Source organism: Ictidomys tridecemlineatus, chromosome Y (assembly GCF_052094955.1).
Source record: "Ictidomys tridecemlineatus isolate mIctTri1 chromosome Y, mIctTri1.hap1, whole genome shotgun sequence".
NCBI classification, from domain to species: Eukaryota; Metazoa; Chordata; class Mammalia; order Rodentia; family Sciuridae; genus Ictidomys; species Ictidomys tridecemlineatus.
In genome coordinates, this window is record NC_135494.1 from 24,468,931 (window position 1) to 24,494,144 (window position 25,214).

The following is a 25,214-nucleotide window of genomic DNA, read 5'->3' on the forward strand; positions in this document are numbered from 1 at the left end:
TTCTTCCTTCCCCTCTTTCCGGCCACTCATGTTCAAGGCGATGGGAACACAGGCCTTTGGCGGCTCTTTCTTTCCATCCTGTCTAGCATTTCTTCTGCTCCTTGCTCCTTCGTGCTTTGTCCTTGCTCTGCTCTTTCTGTCCATTGAGTCCCAATTTCAGAAGGTGAAACTCCTGTGCCCGGCTTGGTACTACCGTGAGCCCCACCTGAATGTTACGTGGGCAACTCAGAGGTGGCATGGGGCAGAGAGCAGAACCCACTGCCTGGCTCAGGAGCTCACCCTGGACGTGCCTCTAATTGTCCTTGTGGTTACACTACTTGGGATGCTGCAGCCCCCTGAGTGTCTTCTCATCTAGAGGGAATGGGTACAAGCAAATGCCACCCAAGGGCCCTTCTTCCTATCACAGTGTCTTGCCTTCATGTCCCTCATGCTGCCCTGTGCACTTGTTTAGAGACTAAGCTAGGGCTTGGGAGAAGAAGTTAAGGTGGCCTGGGATGTCTGGGATGTACATGACATACAGTAGCCTGTGTCTTCCCCGTGGGTTTCTACAGACCGTGGGACCACGGTCACCAGGATGATGTCTTCTGGTGTTTTCACAGTATTTGCAGATACTTGAACAGGCATCATCAAAGAAGTTTCACTGAGCAAGATGTGTGCTCAGTTCATATAGACCGAAACCAGCTCGTGCTTTTTTTCAGGAGATTGAGGTTTTTTTCATGTCACCTTTGGGAGGCCACCACGTGGGTGGGACAGTGGTGTGCAGGATTTTTGTAGATGTATGTGAGAGCACTGGAGCGACAGTAGGCCGTTCTGACCGCAGTCACCTGCTGTCCACTGTGCTGGCTCCAGTGCACTTTGCAGACTTTCTGTAATAAGTTTAAGATCTAACTCAACCTCACGAGAACCTGTTGGCAGGAAAAACAACCCTGGACCAAATATGGTATTTTTTTTTAAATTATATTTTGCATACATATTGTCACATCCCTGTGAGGTCAGGTAATAGCCTCGGATGGCTGTGAACCATGCAAAGCTTATTAGTCACACCCTGTTCTTAGGGTCCTGCCGGATGGACTCCCAGAGTACCTGCTGCTCTGGGACTCAGCTTTCCCATCTTCCAAGCAGAGGTCAAGTCTATAACTGTCTTGAGGTTTTTCCCACCACTGCATCCGGGGAAGAGGCTAGGGAAGAGGTCCTGCAGGGCAAGCCTGGTGTCACTAGGGCTGCCTTCCTGCAAGACTTAACTATTATTTGAACCATAGAAAATACTTTCATTCCACAAGTTACTGACTGACTGGGTCCAATTCACTTTTATCCCCATCCTTTCCTGTTTCTTCCCTCATTCATGGTCCTTATGCCAATCAGTCTGTTTGGCCCCTGGGACAGGTTTCCCTGCTAATCCCTGGCAGAGCCTGAAGAAGACAGATTAGCCTGCTAATCCCCAGCTCTGCCCACCACTCCCGCTGGCTGCAGGTCTCACCCATGGTCCAGTCACATCCAGGTGTGTTCAGTACATGTACACCCCTCTGGAGCCATGTAGCACCCTGTCCCACTTCCCAGGGTCCTGTCCCCCACCTCAGATTTGTGGGATGGCCCACAGCACCTCCCTGTCCTGGGCTGCTGCATCAGATCCACATGTGCATCTGTCCCCTGAGCACCTTTCAAAGCCATCCCTCTTCTTCTGTCCCAGAAAGAGCCCCTGGACTTGATCCCCTGGGGCAAGTTCCAGGTTCTACTTGGCCAGGACTGAGCACAGGTCACTTGTATCTCCCTCAGCATTGTGCCCTCTTTTGATACAAAGAGAAGGCATGTAGCTGACCCTAAAGACCCTGCCAGCTCCACATCCTGAAAATACATGGCTGGGAGCTGCCCGCAACCCGTGACTCTCCGTGTGCTGCAGAATCGACCTCGCCACCTCTGCCTGATTTCTGTCTTCTTCAGGCTCTGCCAGGTGAACTGGGAGCCTCAGTCCTACATGCCACTTTCTGGGTTCATTTATGGCCCTGACTATCTCTCCTTTGGAAAGAATTATTGAAGAATTTATCCAAGCAGGTATACTTCTGTGAGTAGAAGGGACTGTCACTAAAAATTCAGCTTGGGTGGCAGGCTTAGGCCAGATTGACCCAGGCAAACAGGGGATTGGGGTCAACCCCTTTTTGGGTCAAGTCCAGAATCCCTCCCTCCATCATCTGGCCCTACTTTGCCTCTCAGGCTTCTCTCCCAGCACTTGGTCCAAACCCCCCACCCCGACTCCCACCAGGGTCATTTCCTCCTCATTACACCTTCTTTGTAAGTTGGCAGTGGGCAGAGAGACGAACCTCTCAGTGCCAACCTGCGTCTGGACTCCCATTCTCTAAACTGAGCATGAACAATGGCATCTCCTCCTTTTGTTCTTGCACATCTGGGAGTTTCTGGCACCAGCTGTTTGTGATCTGAGTAGGAGACAGCAGAAGGAGCAAGGCCCTCAGTTGTACTACCGTTATCATTATCAGAGGTCTTCACATCCGGGCCTCCCTGCCTCCCTGGGTCAAGCTGGAGAAGTGAGCAGGATGCCTGGGGACAGTGGCCCTTCCTGGTGAATGCTGCTCCCCCAGCTCAGGCGACAAGAGCTAGGGCTCAGGGAGCTTGGGCTGTCGCGTGAACCCTAGAGCAAGACAGTAGCACAGGGGCCAGCTCAGAGCCAGGTTCTAGCCCCAATGATGCTGGGGGAGGGCCCCAAATGCTCCCACGCTGCAGCTCGGGTGGAGGCCCAGCCCAGCCACACTACCCAAGGCCTCTGGCCAGAGGCAGCCCATGAGGGTGAAGGTAGGTGTTCTAGGAGGTGCCTCTGAGATCACACCACACTTACTGTGGAAAACAGCAAGAAAACAGCTGCTTGTGACAATAAGGAAGCAAATAAGCAGGTAGCGAGCCAGGCTGGCCCAGCCCGCTCTCTCACAACTTTGCTCCCAAAATGGCAGGTCTGGGGCGGGGCTGCCACCCGGGCACTCAGCCTGCTCTCTGTAGAGCACAGCCTGGCTGGTGGCCAGATGAGGATACTGTGGCCCGAGGGGACAGGTGGAGCACTTTTCCTACCTGCTCGGATAGGAAAACCAGGGCTATGTGCCAGGCCCACTGAGCTTGGTGATCCTGGTCACCAGGAGTTGAGGCCCAGGTTCCCCGGGGAGGCTCCATCAATGCCCCCTGGGATGTGGAAGGCTGAAAGATGCCAGAAGCTTCTTTAGCATTTCTTCCCACCCACAAGCGTTAGTGCTGCCCCAGATGCATGGAGGCAGCTGGGCAGATGTGGGAGGAGGATCCCAGGCCTCCCTCCCACGAGTCTCTCACCACCATCGCCTGACCTCACGCAGCCGTTTTTCTGTCTCAGGATGTTCTAAGCAACCGGGTAACCTGGTTAAGTCCTTGTCCAACCCAAACTCCAAGGAACCCCACCACGACCCTTCAGCCCTCCTAGGTGACCCAACCCAGCTCCTCTCCAGAAGCAGGTGACTCCCTGGCCTGCTGGAATCCTGTCTGGACCCAGGGCCTTCCCAGGGGGTGCAACGCTCCCCCTTACACGGAAGGAGCAGGCTGGGGAGAAGGGGAAGTTTCCGCATGACCGCTCCACTGCCTCACCCCGCTCAGGAGGCAAGGAGGCACCCAGCAAGCTGGCCGTCTAGTTTTCTTCAATTGTCATTGTCACAAAGATTCCTTCTGCCTCACTTCTCCCAAAGTCCTCCTCCCCCACCCCTCTTGTCACCAGGCCAAGGAATGGCAAGCAAGCAGCTGGGTGCCCCCCAGCACAGGGCATGTCCACACGGGTGCCCTTTGTCGGCCTCCTGCTTAGAGGAGGCCTCAGTGCCTCCAGTTCCCACAAGGCACTCGCCTCAGCCACCAAACCTCCAAGCAGGGCGTTGGGGGACTGTCCCAGCCCTGCAGGCGACGAGCAGCAGCCATTTGAGCCTGTCAGCTGGGCAGGGTGGGTTTTTCCCTCTCTCCTGCCTTCTAACTGCTCTCTCTTCCTTTTCTCAACACGTGTAGGTGGTAGCTAGTTTAAGCACCAAACCTAGCAACCAATGGTTAAAAACAAATCCCTCCTGTCACACGCTAGCTGACTGCGATGGCCTTCTTTCTGCAGGCAGCCCCTTGCACGTCCAAGGACTCCATCTTGGCCTTGTGGCCTTAGAGAGGGTCCTCTGCCCCAGGCAGCAAAGGCTCCCTCTGTCTGTCCAGCCGAGGCCCACGGGGGCTGCCTTCATGTGCCCAGGCATGCCCATGGCCACCAGTCAGGCCTCTGTGGCTGGTCATGGTATCGTGCCTCCCACACAGAAAAAAAGGGTTCTCATTTGAAGCCTGACAACGTTTCCAAACCTGATCCAAAGTGAAGAGCCAGTCCATGTTCTGAATGCTGTAGACACAGAAGGTCAAGGTGATTGGGGTGTGTGGTACTGAAACACATCTCTTCCCTCCATCACCTTCTTACTCCTTATAAGCAAGAGGTACACAGAAAGAAGAGCCTGTGTGGCTGGTGGTGTTCCTAAGAGCAGGTGTTCAACAAATGTTGGCTGAGCAACTATTATGTGCTGGGGAATGTTTGTCTAGTCCTGGGCTCACTTGAAGCATTCTGTTTCAGTGTTTGTGTTCTTGATAAGGGAAGGAGCTACTGATGCCATAGAAATCAAGTTTCAGACCCAGCTGTGCAGGAGCAAATGGTTCTCTATGATTCTTGAACCTCCTTGACATGGGGACCCTGGAATGCCTCCCCCTTCCCAATTGGAGATGTCTCCGTAAGTGCCAAGGTTCTGCAACCCAAACCAGCACCCCCAAAATTGTTGTGGCAAGAATCTTTGTTGTATAGAACTAACTTTTAACTCTAAAGAATATCTAATGGTCAAATGTCAGGCTCCACCATCAATAGACAGAAGATTTACTTAAGCGGCCATCTCCACTCACCTGCTGTATTCATAACATCAATGAGTGCCTATGAGGTGACAGGCACTGTGCTGGGTACTAGGGAGCAAATATCCTAAGACATGGTCCTTGACTTCAGGTGACTCCCTGATGAACAGGTGAGACAGACAGACACATCATTGTATCCTAATAGACAAGCACCTCAGAGTGGGCCAAGCGCACAGAGAGAGGAACTTGAGGATGCTAGGGGAACACCCAACTGAGCCCCCTCCTCAACATGGATTTAGGGAGGGCTCTGCAGAGAGGCGGCATTTGAGCTAAGTCTCCACGTCTCTGCAGGAAATTCAATTTCACCAAGTGGGTGGGCTCCATGGCACTTAGCAGAGGTGTTGATGTGACAGAATGAGTTCTGAGTTTTCCATTTATAGAGTGTTTCCGATGTACCAATGCAGGCCTTGAGAGCCAACTGCCAAAACGGGTCTCAGACAGCTGCCTCTCCAGAAGCTTCCATTCCTGTTCTGTGCATTTCCCCAACTGACCTATAGAAATCTTGAAACTGCAGTATTCAGTATTCCCTCCTTGGGATAGAAGACTTTCTGATTTAGTTGTGCTAATACCAGAAACCAGGGTCAGCTAAGAGTTGCTTTGGGGTTGTTTTGGGAGTGTGGCCTCCGGGCAAGAGGCCAGGGATGGAGAGGGGGAGGGGTGCAGAAGGCCTGGGAGAAGAAAGGCAGGGAGGTCTCCTGTCTGTGACAAGGGGATCTGCTGTTCTGTGGGACAGTCTGCACTCCTTCTTGCTCCTCCATAAAGCTCTCCTATCAGGAGAAGTGGGCCACCATGTGGAGTGGCCTTCAGGTATCTGGTCACCAGAGGGGAGCACATGAACACACGGTGGCAGCAGTATGTGTGGGCATTACATCTGCTCTGTCCCTTGACACCTCATCTTCAAGCATCTAAATCCCTGCCTATGTGGGGAGCTGGCTGGAGAGCAGAGGTCCTCATATTTGGAAATGCAGTGACCTACCCCAGGCATAGAGGGCGTCCTCCTCCAGGAACTCCTGCCCAGGAGGCTGTGCCTCCCCAACATCTGTCTCTGTTTGCTCTGTGTACAGATCTAGGGACCAGGTTTAATTTCAGGCTGAAGACAGGAAAGGAGGAAATGTCAGGAGACCAAAGAAAATCAGTAGGATTTGGTGGACATCGGGTATAGGAAACGGAGGGTAGAGTTTGGCCCTAAGAGACTATCGTTAGTGGGAGGAGAGAACAGAGCCTGGCTGGCACTTGTCAACTTTCCCATCTTCGTAGAGATGGAGATGCTGGAGTGCTCAGGGAGCACCTGTTTTGTACTCGCTCAGCAGGTGGAGAGATTCCACCAGGTGTGGATTCAGGCTACCAGACGTTGTCGGCAGCCTTCCCAGTGGCCAAAGAGAGACACATTTCCAGCACACTTGTAGTCCCAGCTTCCAAGGGAAAGGGATGTTAGTGCTGAAGTCACACGAGAAGTCGTGTGGATGGGCTGGGAAGGTGCAGAACCCAGCACCCACCCTAGGCAGCTCTCCACACACAACCAGCCGTATCACACTCCAGTTAAAAACCAGAGAAATCTCTCTGAGAGTGGACAGTTTCTGCTCTCTGTGCCTGCCTAACTCTTCCTCTTGTCCTTACAAAATGTTAGGTGCTTTGATTTTTGTTAATTTTATAACATTCAAACATGTATTTTTTTAAAAAAAGCAAAACACCATGAATTCCAACTTCAGATGGGGAAAAAGAAGAAGATTGGTCAGGTCAACGGCCTCCCCCTGCCAAAACCCGGAAAATGCTTGGCACACAGGAGGTGAGGAGGGGAAGGAGAAAACTAGTCTCAATTAGATGTCAGGAAAGTGGTCAGCATGAAGACCCACCAGCCAACCACTGCCTCTTCCAGGGACTAGGAGCAGCCTATTGATAATTGTTGGATTAATATTTTACATTTTGAAAAATCTTTCCCAGTAAAGAGAGCCCTGAATAACAGGATGAAGCCAGTTATATAAGTAAGGTAAGATTAAAAGCAAGTGACCCTTGAATTGGGTAAAAAAATGAAACTCATCTATATGGTTGGTACATATTAAAAAATGCAGGCACCAGCTGCCAGGGAGACAGAGTGGACACACTCATCCCTAAAAAGATGGCAGCTGCCTAAGGTGGTGCACACCTGTAGTCCCAGCCACTCAGGAAGCCGAGGCTGGAGGACAGAGAGTTTGAGCCCAACCTGGGCAACAGAGTGAGGCTCCATCTCAAATGTAAAAAGACTAAAGGCAGAGATTAGAAGATTGATAAGCTAGGAACTTCCTGTCCCAAGACACAACACAGCAAGAAGTTCTCTGTTTGCCTCGAATAATCCTGAGTTGCTGAGGGAGCCGGCAACCTGGAAAAGGACACTGCACACAACAGGAGAGAAAGAATGAGAAGGAGAGGGACAGGAAAGAGCAGCTTAAAAAGACAAAGGCTTCTGAGAAGTAACTGCTACAGTCCAGCCGAACACCACAGGAAATCTGTGGCCTCACTTTCACCCGAGCCAGGAAAGGCCAGGTGGGAAGTGCAGACTTCCACACTCACAGGATTACAATGAAGTAATGCAACTCCATACTGGATTGTATCAGAGGAGGCCAAAGAAATAGTCTCAGAGGATAAATATAGAGTATAAACACTACTCGGCGCAGTGGCTCATGCAGCTCAGGAGGCTGAGGCAGGAGGATCACAAGTTCAAAGGGAGCTGGAATTTTTATCTCCACTGGGCAGTAGCTAGACCTCCCACCTCCTGCCCCACTACAGTGTCTTTGGGAAGCACCTGCAGAGCTGGACTTCTTACCCAGCAGTCACAAGCCCCTCCTCCCAGTGATGGGCCTCTCCCTGGCAGTGTCAGCAAAGTCATGTGTCTCCTCCCCACTTGGGCTGTCAGCGGGCTGCAGTGGACTCCCTCCTCCTGATGGAGCAGAATCACCAGAAGTCAGCTGGCTCAAGACTTACACAGGACCACAATCACATCATAGAATATCCAAAGTGTACAGACGTCTACCAAAATCACTCCTAATACCAAATCCAGGAATATCTCAAACCAAATGGAAAGAAGACAACAGACAGCAACACCAAGATGACAGTGATGTTAAAACAATCTGAGAGAATTTAAATCAGCAGTATACAAATACTTCAGTGGGTAATTAGGAACATGTTTGGAAAACAGTAGAAAGTATCACCAAAGAAATAGTCTCAGAAGACAAAAGTAGAAATAGTCTCAGAAGAAAGTATAAACAACTGATGGGTGCAGTCGCACATGCCTGCAATCCCAGTGGCTCAGGAGGCTGAGGCAGGAGGATCGCAGAGGCCAGCCTCAGCAACTTAGTGAGGCCCTAAGCAACTTAGCAAGACCTTGTCTCAAAATAAAAAATAAAAAGGACTGGGAATGTGGCTCAGTGGTTAAGCACCCCTGAGTTTAATCCCTGGTACAAGAAAGAAAGAAAGAGAGAGAGAGAGAGAGAGAGAGAGAGAGAGAGAGAGAGAGAGAGAGAGAGAGAGAGAGAGAGAGAGAGAATGGGAAAGGAAAGGAAAGAAAGAAGAAAGGAAGAAAGAAAGAATGAATGAAAGAACAAACAACCAAGTAGAAATGTTAGAACTGAAAAAATATAAAATAAAAATCTCAACAGCAGAATGGAGAGGCAGAAGATACAACAGTAGAAATTAATAAGAAAGAGAAAAGAGATTGAAAAGACAAAAGAAAGAACAGCTTTGGGGACTTAAGAGACTACAACAAAAGATCTAACTTTGTGTCACCAGGCTTCCAAAGGAAAAGAGAAAGAAGGTGAGTCTAAACAGTACAAAGATATAATTGCTTAAATACCTCAACTTGATAAAACGTCTATGCCTACCTGTGGAGAGCAGTAACAGTGATTGGGAGACCGGTGTCTGAGATTGGGGTCCCTGATGACTTTATGGCTGTGGCATGCTTGGTGCCTGGGAAAGTTTCTGTGCAAAGGTGCAGGATGCCTGGTGGCTATGGCTATGCTCTTCATGGGGAGGCTCTGTGCTAGAGTCTTATCAGTTTTGACCTGCTCTCAGGCACACAGCTCCTAGGAATGAAGGAACTCTCTTGCTAAGACAACCACTGTTTCACCAGTTCTGCGCTCCTGAACCTGCCCACATGACAGTTACTTTAGACAATGGGCTTTCTTGAGAGCTATACAATGCTCCTAACATTGCACACTTAATGTGATGTGATCACTTAAGGATATACAATGTAACACCTATATCAGCTGCTAAACAACTTTTCAGAGAGATGTGCAACTGTAGAATGTAACTGAGGCAATAGCTGCATAATATTGCTAACTCTGTAACTTTCATGAATACAAAGGTTAATGTTCTTTGCAGTCTTCAATCTGATTAATGAGACATATATAATAAAGATTGCTGGTGTAATTCCTGAGACCTGCTTCTCCATCAGAGAGCATCGCTCCACTCAATCCCAGCTGTTTTATTCAGGATCTACATATGTGAGTCTTACTTCTTCCAATCTCCCATCACCCCTCACGAGAACCTGCTAGTTTGGCTGCTCTGGTCACGGCACCTACAGATTCAAGAAACTAGGCTGCAAACAGGATAAACCCCAATAAATTCATCACACAAAGACACATCATAATTAAAATTCTGAACATTGAAGACAAAGAAAACTCCCGAAAGCAATGAGATAAACGTTTTGCCCATAGGAGACGACAATGCACAGAACAGCAGATTTCTCATCAGAAACTGCACAGGCCAGAAGAAAGTGACAGGACATGTTTAAAGCATCAAGAAAAAAAAATGACTGTCAACGGAATCCTCCATCCAGTGAAAATATCCTTCAGGAACTAAGAGGTAATCCTGGCGTTCTTAGATGAAGGAACACTCATGGAATTGGTCTTCAGGATCCCTCCACTACAGGAGTGGATACAAGTCCTTCAAGCAGGAAGGACCTGATGAGAGAAGAAATCAGAAAAGAAGGAAAACACAGTCAACCAATTGTGCGTTCAGTCAGCTCTCCTTCTCCTTTGGGGTTTTCTAAATTATGTTCGACCATTAAGTGAAGATTATGATACTGTCTGGTGTGATTCTAAGTGAGTATAGATGTGATTCTAAGAGAAAGTTTTGGACAATTATTTTGTAAATAGGGAGGCTAATAGGATGGTATGGTAATAAGGGTTTTCACCTTGTGCTCAAACTGTTGACAAATAGATGTGATCACTTAAGGATGTACAATGTAACACCTACATCAGCTGCTAAACAACTGTTCAGAGAGATGTGCCACAAAATAACATGGATAATAAAAAATGGAATTCTGAAAGTCATGCAGCGTAAGGAGGACGAAACAGGAAGGAAGGACATAGAACGAGAAAAAAAGGGCAGCCATAGCCCTACCATTTCAATCATTCTATTAATTCAAAATCTTCTCAATGAAACAAGTTAAAAACAGAGCTGATCAAAGGGGATTAAAAACATGAACCAACTATATGCTATCGACAGGATGAGTTTGGCTGAAAGTAAAATGATGGAAAATAGCATATCATGCAAACACCAATCAAAAGAAAGTGAGAGTAGCTCTGTGGATAGAAATCAGAGCAAAGGAAATCACGGGGGACTGAGGGACATTCCCTAATGACAAAAGGGTCAATCCACCAAGAAGTATGGAAATGCTAAATGTGTGCATCAAACCTGAGGTCTATAAAATATGTGAAGCTCAAACTGATAGAACCCAAAAGAGAAACAGAAATCCACAACATAGTTAGAGACTCACACCCATCTCAACAACTGATAGAACAACTAGACAGAAGATCAAAATGTATTCATGCACAAGATCTAATTGGCGTTTACAGAGTATTCTAACTAACAGCAGCAGTCGACTCTATATTCAAGTGTCCGTGGAACATAAGCCAAGACAGACTCTAACGTGAACATAAGGAAAACTTTAAACAATTTTTAAAATCTCAAAGGAAATAAAAATACAGCATAAAGAATGAAAAATTAAAGTACAACACATCAAAGTGGTGGATAATAGTTAAAACAGTGCTGAGAGGGGAATTTATCATTTCCCTGAAAATGAGGAAGAAGGAAAGAAGGAAGGAAGGGAAGGAGATTAATTCCTGGAATTAGTAAACGAGTTCAAGAAGGTCACAGACACAAGATCGACACGAAAAGACTAATTACATTGCTATTTACTAGTAATGAACACCTAGACACCAAAATTTAAAAAAAAACCACAATTTTTTAAAAACTAAATACCTAGGTATAAATCTAACAAAACACCGGCAGGACTTGAATTCTAAAGAGCTACAAAATTCTGGGGACACTGATCAAAGTAGATGTGTATAAATGGAAAGACGTCTCTCAGCCATCACCTGGGGACATCAGCAGAGGAGGATGAGACTTCTCCCCACATCAATAATAATGTAATTCCCGTCAGCATCCCAGCAAGACTTTTCTTTATTGCTGTGGGCAAATATTCTGAAATTTATATGTAAGGGCAAAGAAACTTGAATAGTTAAAACAATCTTGAAAAAGAATAAAGCATCAATCCATCCGGTCTCAAGAAGACAGCCATGCTGGCAGATAGATGCATGCACACATAGATCAGTGGGACAAAACAGACGCACACAGATGTTTCCCAACTGACTGTTGATGGAATGGCAAAAGCAATTCCCATGGAAGAAAGATAACCTTTCCAACAAATGGCACTGCAGTACTTGGACACCCAAAGGCAAAATGAGAGGGGAAGAAACCAAGCACAGAGGGGGCGTTAGAGCTAGTAGGAAGTTGAGTTGGGATCAGCCCAATACTGGGCTGTAAACAATGAGTCAGGGAGAACCTGGCCGAATGCTCTTCCCAAGAGCCTTGCCTTTGGCGTGCAGTAGGAGTGTGGCGCTAAGCCAGTGTGTTAGTCAGCTTTCCATGACTATAACACACACCCGAGGTAAATCCACTTATAAAGAGAAAAGTATAATTTTGGCCCACAATTTTGGAGGTTTCAGTCTCAGATTGGGCAGATGTGTTGCTTTTAGGCCTTTTGTGGGGGAGCAGCACATGACCTAGAACTATGGGGGGGTGGGGAGACAGGGCAAGAGAGAGAAAGAGCAAGGGCCAAGGTTTCCAATACCTGCTTCAAGGGTGCATCCCACCAGAGGGTCTCCCACTAGGTCCCCCCTCTTAGAGGCCCCGCCCAACTATGCCAAGTTGGGGACCACGTCTCCAACACATAGGCTTTGGGGGGCATTGCAGATATGAGCTACTGCAACTGATCTACACAGTGGGCAATGCAGGAGCTCCCTGAGAGCCCCGTCCCTACCCGCCAAGCTGTGCTTCCTGAATCTGCTCATGGCCACTGGACATGGCGAGGCCCGTGTACCCTGACACCACAGGAGAAGGGCAGGGCCAGAGCATGGCAGCCACAGGTCTCAGCAGCCAGCTGTGTGATCCTCGAGCCACAGGAAGGCCCTGCCCTGTCGACCTTCCCTCAGGGTCCAGAGCATCAGGGCCCAGCTGTCCCCTCTGCCCATGCTCACTTAGTATGCCATAAAAGGAGGTCCTGAGTTCCCTTCCCCAGACATTTCTCTGTCTCCTTGGGGCTTGTTGATTTGCTTCCTGCGGATGATTCTCTGTGCTGTTTGCATCCCACCATCTACGGAGGCCCAGATGCAGCTATTTAGTTTTTCATAGGGCAGGAAACAGCCGTGGGTCTGCCTGTCTCTGACCTGTTCCTGCCTTTTGCCAAGCCTTGTGTTTGATCCCCCGTGACATGTGGCCCGTGGTGCACGTGGCCCTCATCACCTCCCCGTGCGGAGGAGCAGTCACCTCTGCTGCAGAACATATTGGCACAGAGAAGCCAGCCCAGGGGTAGGAAAGAACCACCCGTGGCTGGCTCTCCTGCCTCCTGCACACCCACCGCCCCGTGATGGTCCTAAAGAGGGGCTCTACAGACACCGCAGATACCACAGGGATGGGTTTGTTTCATTGGGAAATATCAGCAGGCAGTTGGGAAGACAGAGAGACTTTGATCCTGAGCAACCTCCTCTCTGGGGATCAGAGAAAATGACACCAAACTTGATACTCCCCTGCCCCGCTTTCAGGTAAAATATCAATAGGACCACCTCACCTGGGGAGACTGGGCGCACCTGGATCTGAGGACTGGGAGGGGAGCCACAGAGGAGCACAGCTCTGGTCGGGCCCAGTCACTGCCCTGTGACTGAGAAGGCCCTGAGAAATTGCAAAGCCAATACTTTTTTGCTAATGCCGACAGAAATTCCTGAAAGGAGGAGGCAGCGCCACTGCCCATCCATTTTCTAAGGCAGTAATGCAGCTCCCCAGTGGCCCGGGTCTGAAGTCGCAGGCAGGCACTTCATCACTGCGAGGGAACCGACTGCTGCTGGGGAAACCCGTCCTGCTCTCACGCTGGGTTTTCCAGGCGGTAATAAGCTTTGTTCATCTTGTCTGACACTGGAGGACCAACTCGGTCCTTTGGCTCCATCTTCCAACTCATTATGCAGCGTGGGCTGTGGATGTGGGCCGCCTGCTCAGCATAAATCACAGGCAACCTCCCTTCCTGCGGTGGTCCTAGTGGGCTCAGCTTCCCGGGAAGCAGGGCTTTCTGAACTCTTCATTTCCAGAGGTGTAAACGGAGCCCCTCCCTGCCATGCTGAGCTAGGCATGGGGAACTCCAAGACCCATGAGCCTCCGCTCCTGCCTTCCTGATGGGGTTGTGGTCAAGGACAAAGTCACATGGCCAAATAATCACAGCCACAGGCGAGCGTGAACCACCGGAGTCTGGGAACTCCAGAGGGGAAGAAGCAGCATTCAGTGGAGGGGGATGGGGACAAAGTGTCCTTGGACAAAGTGACAATACAGAGGCCCTCTGAGAATGTGCCCTTTCAGATAGAGTTTGCCATACCAAAAAAAAAAAAAAGGTGGAGATTGGACCTAGAAGATGACACATAAACTCCAAATACAGTCACGTGTCCTCTTACGCAGGAGGGACTCATTCTAAGAAGTCATTGTTAGGCAATTCTGTCTTTGTGTAAACATTGTAGAGTTGCTTACACAGACCTAGATAGTATAATCCAGTCACTCCATGTGGCTCTCTGTGCAATCAAAGAGATTCATGAACCTGCTGCTAGCCTCACAGTTTCACAGTCAATTTTTTTATAAGTAGAAGGAATGCATTCCTTCCTAAAATAATGATGGAAAGTATAGAACAGTAGGTACCTAACCAGCAACAGTCGTTTGTTAGGAAGATCAAGTGTTTTGTACTGTACGTAATGACACATACATACTTGTTGTGGCTTAGATATTAGGTGTCCCCCCAAAACTCATGTGTGTGACAACGCAAGAAGGTTTACAGGGGAAATGACTGGGTTCTGAGAGCCTTCATCTAATCAGTGCCTTAGTCCCCTGATGGAGTGACTGAGTGGTACCTGAAGGTGGGTAGGGTGCCACTGGAGGAGGTGGGCATGGGGGGCGTGCCTTTGGGGTATGGATTTTGTATCTGGTGAGTGGAGTCTCTGTTTCCTGATCATCACATGAGCCACTTCCCTCTGCCACACTCTTCCGTCATAATGGTCTGCCTCACCAAGAGCCAAGGAATGGAGCCGGCTGTCAATGGACTGAGACCTCTGAAACCGTGAGCCCCCAAATAAACTTACCCTCCTCTAAAATTGTTCCTGTCAGGTCTTTGTGATCGCAGTGACTAAAAGGCTGATTAAGACAATGCTTTCTTGTACCTGGCAGCACAGTGGGTTTTACAGCAGCGTCACTGTGACTGTGTGGTTAAGGCAGTGTTAGGGTGTCTCTAGTGTCCCTAAGTGATGGGGTTTTTCCAGCTTGTTTATGATCTACATGTGGGACCATATGTGGTCTGTGGTTGACTGAATGTCCTCAGGTTGCACATGACTTGGAGTTTTAAAATAATCGTGCGTTTTAAAAAAACAAAATGACCTTGCTCAGAGATGTCTGGTACTATCAATTTTGTCGTGTGTAGATTCACGTAACCACTCCCACCATCAGGATATCATGTGTTTTAGTCGGCTTTTTTGCTGCTTGGACCGAAAGACCAGAACAACTGTACAGAACTCACGGTTTCAGGGGTCTCAGTCCATGGAAGACTGGCTCCATTCCTAGGGGGGCTCAAGGTGAGGCTGGACATCATGGCAGGAGAGGGTGGCAGAGGGAAGCAGCTCACAGGGTGATCAGAAAGCAGAGAGGGACTCCACTCCCCAGATACAAATATATACCCCAGAGCCACGACCAGTTCCCCCCTCCTCCAGCCACACCCACCAATTCAGTCATCACTCAGTTCATTCCTATCAAGGATTTAATTCACAGATTGGGTGAAGACTCTCAGACCCCAGTCATTTCTCAGAACCTTCTTGCATCATCTCACACATGAGCTTTTGGGGGACACCACATCCAAACCACAACGCCATGCCACTAAGCCATCCTAAAAAAAAAATTATTAATGTGGAGGCTTTATAACCACCCTCTCCCCCTTCTGCCAGCCCCTGGAAACCCTGGGGTCAGGTCTCCATAACTAGTTCTATCTCTTTGGGAATGTCATATATACGGAATTGCACAATGTGGATGCTTTGGGCCCCGGCTGCCTTCACTCAGGACTTGTCTGAGATTCGGCCACGGTGCTGCCCTAGCACTAGCTCACCCCTTTACTGCCCAGCAGCCTTCCACTGGGCACCAATTTGTTCATCCATGCACCCATGGAAGGCGCTGATTGTGTCCAGCTTGACTGTCTGAGCAGAGCTGCCCTAGGTGTCGCTCACAGGTTGTTATGTGCACACACACTTTCACTTCTCCAGACTGGAGCTGATCAACCATGGCACCTCAGTTTGGATCTTAAGTGTCCCTCTGTGTTAAAGACTTAGACCTACTTGGTGCTACTGGGAGGTGGTGGAAACTTTGAGAGGTGGGGACTATTAGAAGGCTTTAGATCATGGGGTGGGGGCACACACTGGTAAGGGGACTGTGGAATCCTAGTCTCTTTCTTTCTCTCTTTTGTGTCCCAATAATAAGGTGAACTGTTTTGCTACATGATGGGCTCCTGCCATGATGTGCTCCCCACCCCACCAGAGACCTGAAAGCAATGAGTCCACCCAGTCATGGACTGAAACCTCCAAAACTATGAGCCCAAATGACCCCTTTCTCTTTATAAATTGATTATCTTGAGTATTTGTTACAGTCACAGAAAGCTGACTAATGCACTTGGCACATCCAGCTTTGAAATTCTGGACTGATAATTTATTGTGGGGGCTACTCTATGCATTGCATTACACTGTTGATGTCATATTTAAGAATTCTTTGTTTAACTTCAGGCCCTGAAGATTTTCTATCATGTTTTCCTAAAAGTTTCATAGTGTGAGTCAAGATTTGCTCATCTTTTAACTACTGATATTCAGTTGTTTCAACATCGATATCCATTAAATTCCTTTTGCATCGCTGTAAAAATTACTTGGGCTTATTTGTGTGGGCCTATTTCTATTTTATTCATTTTATTGATATATCCACTCCTTGACTATGCTATCTTTATAATTTTATACTAAGCCTTAAAATCAAATAAGGTAGTTCCTCTGACTTGATTATTTTGCAAATATTTTAGCTATTCTAGTTGCTTTTCTTTTTCATATAAATTTTATATTTCTGTTGAATATTTGAGCAAAAAAAAATTTTGCTGTGATTTTGATTTGAATTGTGTCAAATCTATGGATCAGATTTTGATTGGAATTATGTCAAAATTTTGGGATAATTAACAAATGTACTCGAGCAACTTACAATCCATTTTGTTGGTTCTTTGATTTCTCTCATAAGCATTTTAACCTATATGAGTCTATTTTTTGTTGCTAATAACACAATACCACAGTCTGGGTAAGTTATAAATAAAGAGGTTGATTTGAGTTCATGGTTGGGTCCTAGGTTAGTGGGCCACATCCTGTTTGAATGCAGTTTTTCCCCTTCAAAATTAATGTTAGAGTTTAATCCCCATTGTGAGGTATGTTCTTGCTGGTAGAGTTCCAGAAAAGCACAGAGCATTGTAAGTGATAGACAGGGAGTACATTTGTGTATGTGTATCCTTTGATCTCTCTTTCTCTTCTTAGAAAGCCACCAGTGTTCAATAATGAGGTCATCACCTTTACAACCTTATTTAATCCTAATCACCTCCCAAAGGACTCACCTCTGCCCATCAGTCAGATTAGGTTCCCACCTTTGTAATACCTCACAATAGGGATTAAACTCTAACATTAATTTTGAAGGGGAAAAACTGTATTCAAACCAGAGTAATATCTAAGTATTTTATTTGGGGGGAAATTATTGTAAAATGTACATTTTTTTTTAAAGTTGGCTTTCTTGTTGTGTGTTGCTAGTATCTAGAAACATAATGATATTTTATGTGTTAATCTTATGTCTTGTGATTTTGCTAAGCTCACTGTTCATTCTAGAGGATTTGGGGTGTTTTTTGGGGGAAGGGAGGGTTCTTGTGACTTTTCTATGCAAACAATTATGTTGTCTATGAGTAGTTTAATTTTTTCTTTCCAATTTCTATGCTTTTCTCTTCTTTTTCTTGTTTTATTGCATTAGCTAGGACTTCCAGTATGATGTTGAATAAAAGTGATGAGAATTGACACTAGAAATCAATAACATAAATTGTATCTTAGGCAGAATGTACTCAGGTATTTTTTTTTTTTGCCACTAAGTATTGTTTTATCTGCAGGGTGTATGTGTGTATTCTCTTACTCTTGTGGGTATCCTTATTCAAATTGAGAAAATTCCTTACTATTCCTGTTTTCCTAAGAGTATTTTTAAAGGATGAATGAATGTTGAAATTTTAAAAAATATTTTTCATTGTAGATAGACATAATACCTTTATTTTTTTTATTTAGTTTTATGTAGTGCTGGGGATCAATTCCAGGGCCTCATACATGCTAGGCAAGTGCACTACCACTGAGCCAAACCCCAGCCCAGCTTTTTCTACATCAATTGATATCATCATATTTCTATTTTCTTTCTTTAGGTTGTTTACATGATGAATTACAATGTTGCACTTTTTAGCATACAATTTATCCTGCATTTCTAGAACAAAGTCCAATTGGCCATATGGTATATTATTCTTTTTTAAATTGTTGCATTCATTTTGTTAATAGTTTGAAGGCAGGGTTCTGTCTATGTTCATGAGAAACACTGGGATTTAGTTTTCCTTTTCTGTACTATCTGTCCAGTTTTGTTACCACACTAATGCTGGATCATAACATGAATTAGAAAGGGTTCCCTCCTCTGGTATTTTCTGGGAGAGATTGTATAGAATTGGTGTTATTCCTTGTTTAAATGCTGGGTAGAATTCTTCAGTAAAATCATCAAGGCCTAGTGATTTCTTTTTCACAAACTTTTAAAACTATAAATTCAACTTCTTTCATTTATGACTATTTTTGTCATGTATTTCATCTTGTATGATTCTTAGCAACATGGTATTCCAGGAATTGCTTCATTTAATCTAAGTTTATAAAATTATTCATAGCTTTTCCTTCATATCCTTTGGTCTCTTTGGGGCTGCAGAGCTTTCCCCTATTTTATTCCAAATATTAATCATTGGTATCTATTTTTATCTTTGTAAACTTATTAGAATTTTATCAATTATATTTAATCTTATTAGCTTTGTTTTTTTCATTTATTTGTTTCTATTTTTATTTTCATTAATTTCTCTTCTTGTATTTGTTTTCTTTTTGTCTAGTTGTTCTGGGTTTATTTTGTTCTTATTTTTTGTAGGTTCTTCAAGTGAGAGTTTAGGTTATTGAATTTAGACTTTTCTCCTTTACTGTTTTAAGCATCTCCTGTTATAAATTGCTTTTGAGCACAACTTTCCTGGCACCCCACAACTATTTATATGCTGTGTTCTAATTACTCCTGAGACTCTTGTCTTGATCCACGAATTATATAGTAATATGTGGTTTAATATTCAAGTGTTTAGAGATGGTCCTGTTATCTTTATGCTCTTGAGCCCTAGTTTAGTTCTATTATAATTATGGAACATATCATGCACTATTTACATTTCTTTACTTGTTAAAAATTTGTCTTATGATTTAGGATATGGTCTGTCTTGGTGACTGTCTCATGTGCCCTTGAATGAGTATCATGCTGTTGTTGGGTGGAGTGTCAGTCCAATCAAGTGGGTTGATGATGTTGCTCAGTTCTTCTGTGTCCTGCTAGCATTCTGTCTGTCAGCCCTATCAGCGGGCACCCTCAGTTCTACAGGTGAGTGATACTGACCCCTCCACTCACACTGGAGAACTCGTCTACTTTCCCCCCAAGTTCTATCTGGGCTTTGTACCATGGATTTTAAATATGTGTGTGCATCCACACTTAGCCTTACTATGACTACTTGTATCAGTAGCCTTTTTATCATTTTGTGATTCACTCTTTATCTATGGAAGTTGTCTTGTTTTCCTTTCTCTGAAGCCTGCTTCATCTGATGTTAGAATAGCCAGTTCCTATGGATTAGTTTTTGCATGCTGTATCTTTTTCCATCCTTCAACTTGCTTCTACCATCATATTTGAAGTGATTTTTCTTAAATACAACTTTTAAGTTCTTAAAAAATTCATTTTGAAAATCCCTCTTTTGATTAATATGTTTAGACTAATTACATTTAGCATGATTACTGATATGATCAGACTTAGGACTGCCTTTTTATTGTTTATTTGCTGTCTGTTTCCTTCATTCATTCTTCTGTTTTTTTTTTAAACATGTTGCATTCATTTTCTGATTGCTTGATTGCTTTAACAAATTACCATAAAGTTGGTGGAATAAAACAAACAGAAATTTATTCTTTCATAGTTCTGGAAGCCAAAAGTCTGAAATCAGTATCACTAGGCCCAAATCACCATGTTGGCAGGATCCTGCCTCCTTTGAAGTCCCTGAGGGAGAATCCTTCCCTTGACTCTTCAGGGTGCGGCGGCTGCTGGCATCCTTGACTTGTGGGCAGCCCTCTCCAGTCTCTGTGGTCACACTGGCGCCTCCTCTAGAGTCCATGAGGACACCTGTGATCACAGTGGGACCCACGCAATAATCCAGAGTAACCTCTGCACTTGAAGAATTTTAACTTGATCACATTTGCAAATATCCCTTTCCTCATAAAGTAATGTTTGCAGATTCCAAACTTCATAACTTGATCTCTGTAGGTGACTATTTTTTCAGTCTATGACACACACCTTTTTTTGGACTACTCAACAGATCAGAATTTCATTTTGAGTTCTCCACATCCCTTTGTATTTACCTTTTTCTTTTTAGTGGTTGTTCTAGGGATTACGATGCACATACTTAGCTTTTATTGTCGAGCGAGAGTCAATGCTTTGCTCTTCAGTTGGAAGGTGGCAGCCTCGCCACCTTTGTCCTCCTTAGGTGATAGGTATCTTCTGAGCCCATACATTGAGAACCACAGCAGACAGTATTATAGGTTTTTCTTTCAATCATACTTTAAAAGAATTCAAGAAAACAATCGTCTATCATATTCACTTTTTTTTTTTACCATTTCTGTTGCTCTTCCTTCATTCCTGATAGACATTTTTTATTTCTGTTTCTTCTTCTTCTTTTTTTTTTTTTAAGCAGGATGTTTGTGACAAATCTGTTTTTCTTCACTGGCAAATTCTTTATTTCATCTTTATTTCCAAAGGACATTTTTACTGGACACAAACTTCTAGGTTGACAGTTGCTGCTTCCCATAGATTACAGATGCTGTGCCACTTCTTTCTGGCCTCTGTAGTTCCTGGTGAGAAATCTGCTCATTCAGATCGTTGTTTTTCTAGAGTTAAGGCATGGTTTTTTCCTCTGCTGTTCAGAGTAATTTTCAGCTTCCCTATCTTGGATTACGTGTCTGGATGTGGATTCCTTTGTACTTCCTCTGGAGTTCTCTGAACTTCTGACGTCTGCACATGGGCACTACGTCTTCCAGTGCTTTTCATGTCCCACCTTCTCTCTCCTTCCCTCCCATGATTCCAGTGACATGGAACTTCAACCTCTGCTTCTGGTCCCACAGCTGCAGGTGTTCCAATCTACTTTCTCTCTCTGTTGTTTGAATTGGGTAATTTCTAGGATTCTATTTTTCTATCTTCTAATTCATTGATTCTTTCTTCTGTCTCCTTTGTTCTACTGTTGCACTTTTATTTTGATCATCATATTTTCAGTTCTAACATTTTTTATTTGGTTCTCCCTTATATCTTCCGTTTCATTACTGAGACATACTGTTTTACATTTGTTCCAAAAGAGCATGAGATTATTGTTGGAGATTTTTTTCCTAATAGCTTCTTTAAAGTTTTCACCAGATAATCTTGTGTCCTTTTTGCTGTTGATACCTTTTCCCATGCAAGTTCCATTTTTCTTTTTATTGATCTGCTGAAAATTTTTGGATTTTTCCAAGACATTTAAAAACATATGAGATGCTGTATTTTGTGTAAATGCTGTAGTAGGTGGTGTGCTGGGTTATGTTGGGCTGCAGGTTTCAATTCCCCCTCTGCTCTCTATGGCTGCAATGTCTGTCTCCTCTTTAAATCCCTGGCACCACTCTTCAGATGGCCCGGGGTATGCAGCACTCACCAGTCAGGCTGGCATCTGGATTCTCATCTGTCTGCTAGTTCAGTTTTCAAAGTCTTCTACATGCTAATTAGCAACAAATTCATGCTTACAGGCCTGGAGCTGAGCTCAGAAGTTCATAAACAACTTTATGGGACTCCTTTTCCCACGTCACCAGCTTTTATGACCTCCCTGGTACTGTCTGATTCCTTGGGGCTCTTTTCCTCCATTCTCCAAGTAGAAAGCTGGGGTGGGTTATCCTGTCCTGCTACAGGACAGCAGCACGGGGACTAGAGGGAAAAAGGAAAATCTCACCTCCAGTTGGGCCGTGCGTTGAATTCTGGTCTTCGTCTCTGATCTGCTGGCCACTGTTTATTTTTTAGAGTCCTCAAGTAGCTTCTCCACACACACTTTTTAGGAGTTGTGGCTGCATTCAATAAAGGAAATGAGGGCTGTCATCTAGTTTATGTCACCCAGAACCAGAACCCATAGACTGTATCTTTGAGTAACCTGGTGATGAAATTTAAAGAGTGGAGTTTTCGTAAAATGGTGGGCAAGGCTTGACAAATTTGTAAATGACATGATATAGCAGGTGACTGAATCACAATTCATAGAGATTTTGAGGGGTTCAAGTAGGTCATATCAACAAGATGACTTTAAAAGAACAAATTTAAGATCTTCCCCTTAAGGATGCTTGTGTTTGTGTGTGTATTTATAATACATATTTATATGTGGCATATAATTATGTAGCATATGATATATATTTATATATGGATTATCTAATACATATATGTCTATATCTATATGTATAGATAGATAGAGATATATGAATTTTATAAACACACACACATATATAAGTTGAAAACAGTTCAGAGGGTCCAGGCTTAGTGAGAATGTCAAATGATCAAATGTTTGATAGACACCAAATATCCATGATACTCTTACACTCATTTATTTAAAAAAAAAGATATTGCAACAATAAAAGCAAACTCCACCTTACTTTGCATATAAAAGTACAGAGTCTAATTTCTGGACAGTTGCAAACACTGCAGTAATGAGAAAACTGACACTGCATTTGCTTCTTTGGGTTCCCTTGAAGAAGAAAACTAAACATCTAGAAGAAGCTACCAGGTCCAAGATGGTGCAAGAATGGGGATTGTGTGGTGACAGGAAGGTGACGCTCTACCAAGGTTGGGAATCATGAAGGAAGAAAGACCACGTGAAGATGTGGAAAATATTGCTAAGATTTTCAGTAGCAGCTCCGGGTTTTGCATGTCCCTCTCCTACATCTGGCCCATACTTTAAGAAATTATTAAGCTCTTTTTCATTGATCCTAACATGGATGTGTGGGGTTTTTTGTTGTTGTTGTTAAACGCTGGCAGATGCTGGATTCTGGATTGGGTGAGGTGAACGAGATGATTTCTAAGAAGCCTTACACTTACTTCTGTGGCCCTGGATTTTCTATCACCCACCTCACAGAGGGACCAGGGTGAATTTTCCACATCTAGGATCCCCTAGCAGATATTTTTTTGGAGTGTATATGAAGTTCACCAAGAGACTTGTGATTCAGTTGGCCACACAATGTACACAATTTATTGTTTTTATAGGAATCTGTTTGGGGGATGAAGGGCAGTATCTTTCAGTGACTCTCATGGCGTCTGCAGGGTAAGCTGACACCTTTCCTGCTGTCACTAGCAAAGCATCCACAGCCAGACCATGGCAAGGTCATTTTGTAAAGGGCTGCTAAGCCACCCTGACACTTCTTAGGAAGACCCAGTGGTTGAGCCTCTTTATAATGACACCATCCCAAAGATGTCCCAGAACCTCAAGAAAGGAAAGAGGGACCGTATTGTCCACAGGACTGTGAGGCACACAACTCCTGAGTCTGACCATCTGTAGAAGACTTGTTGTCTTCTGACCTGAAGATCTTCTCCACTGGAGGCTTCCAAACAAGAGGGGCTTGTGGTTGCTTGACTTGACATTGAGATTATTCAACTTCTAAGGAGTCATCGGCTTTCAGAGGGATGCAGTGAGAAGTTTATGGATGAAATGATACAACTGAGGTTTGTCCCACAGTAATACATAAGGGACAATGGAGGGTGGGGATGAAGCAAGATGTCCACGTTTTGCAACTGTGGAAGCTGGGGATGGAGCTGGTCCATCATAATATGCTCCCCAATGCTGTGTGATTTAAGGTTATCAAATATTAAAAATTGGATGAATAAGCAATTAAATAAAAAGTCACTGATTTCTACAGTAAAATTTATTTATTGTTGCTTGGTGGGTGCCCATGATATCATACAGGAGCTCTGTGTGTCCTAAAAATGTAATAGGGAAAGCATACTGAAACAAAGTGTAAATGAAGAATGCTGTTATTTATGAGAGTTTAATCAAACCATGCTCTATGGAAAATATCAAGATGGTCTTATTCAGAATGTACATTTAAGTTAGTCTTTCATCAAACGAGATGGTGAGAAAACAGAACTACATGCAAGTTTTAAAATTTTTTTTATATGGATTTCTAAATAGGCTGGGGTGGGGGAGAACAGAATGAAGTCTTAGACAAAGTAAGATATAGAAATATAGATATAGATACAGATATAGACACATGCGTAATAAGAATTGTAATGCATTCCTGGGTTCATATGCCCTAAGCTGGGAGGACTGGTCCAGGGGGTTCATTATACTACCCATTCTACTTTATATCTGCTTTCAATGTTCCATAGACTGTTTTTAAAAAATAAAACATATACTGCACATCCAAAATGTGGACATTTTACATTAAGAGATTGTTTAATGATTTTATGAAATGTGATATGATGTTATTTCCCTTTGCCTCCTGAGTCTGCATTTTCTAATACGTTACTTTGGTCCATTTCTTCCCTTTTCCCCCCTCAGTTTTGTCTGTTATATGGAACCAAGCTGGTGTTTCAGGATCGGGCCTGGTATTTAGAACAGAAATACCTGACTCCCGGGGCCAGCAGCAGGATCAGGAATCAGGTAAGTTTTCCATCGTGCAGAAGAAACCCTTTGTGCATCTGCCTGGCTCTTTGCTTTCTTAGGAAACAGTCCTGCCAATCTTTGATCATTTCCCCTCATGGATTTAGAGACCTCTGGGATGTCACATGCACGCTTTCACTGCCTGCCACGATCACACTAGGCTTTGGGGTTGGAGCGACAAGGGAATGACTCACCACACATGAACTTTCTGACATGAAAAACAGAAAAGGGAACTGTGTTTTTCTTACCTTGGTGTTAAGAAAAAAAAAAAAGCATTAATTATTTTTATTTTTCTACTTCTTCCCCAAACCTATTAACTGATTCTTCATATTTAGAAGAAAGTTCGCTGTTATTTTTATGTCAGTGGTACAACAGAATTCAGTTTGACAGCTGGCAAACACCTGGAAAGGAAGGTACAGCCAGGGACGCACTGCCAAGTGCTCCTCTAATGACAGAGGACCAGTGTGAGGGGTGGTGCGGTCACCCAGGACCATTGTGTTTAGTTCTTGAGATGGAGAAGGGTTTGTTTAACATACACAGATGCTCCCTTGTTTGGGGCATGAATACTTATGATTGTTATGTCCTATTGATGTATTATTCCCTTAAGCAGCATGAAATGGCCTTCTTTGTCCCTTCTGATTAACTTTGGCTTGAAGTCCACTTTATCTGCTCTGAGAATAGAGACCCCTGCTTGCTTACATGGTCCATGTGTCTT

At 44.7% G+C, this 25,214-nt stretch overlaps 1 pseudogene across 1 annotated transcript in view; it reads left to right on the forward strand.

Moving 5' to 3' along the window:
* Positions 1–24,688, forward strand: part of LOC144371895 (acyl-coenzyme A oxidase-like protein) — a 275,541-nt pseudogene extending 250,853 nt beyond the window's left edge. Inside the window, exon 18 of the transcript XR_013431978.1 lies at positions 24,398–24,688. The product of XR_013431978.1 is annotated as an acyl-coenzyme A oxidase-like protein (transcript). The remainder of the gene's footprint in view (positions 1–24,397) is intronic.
* Positions 24,689–25,214: the final 526 nt, after the last annotated feature.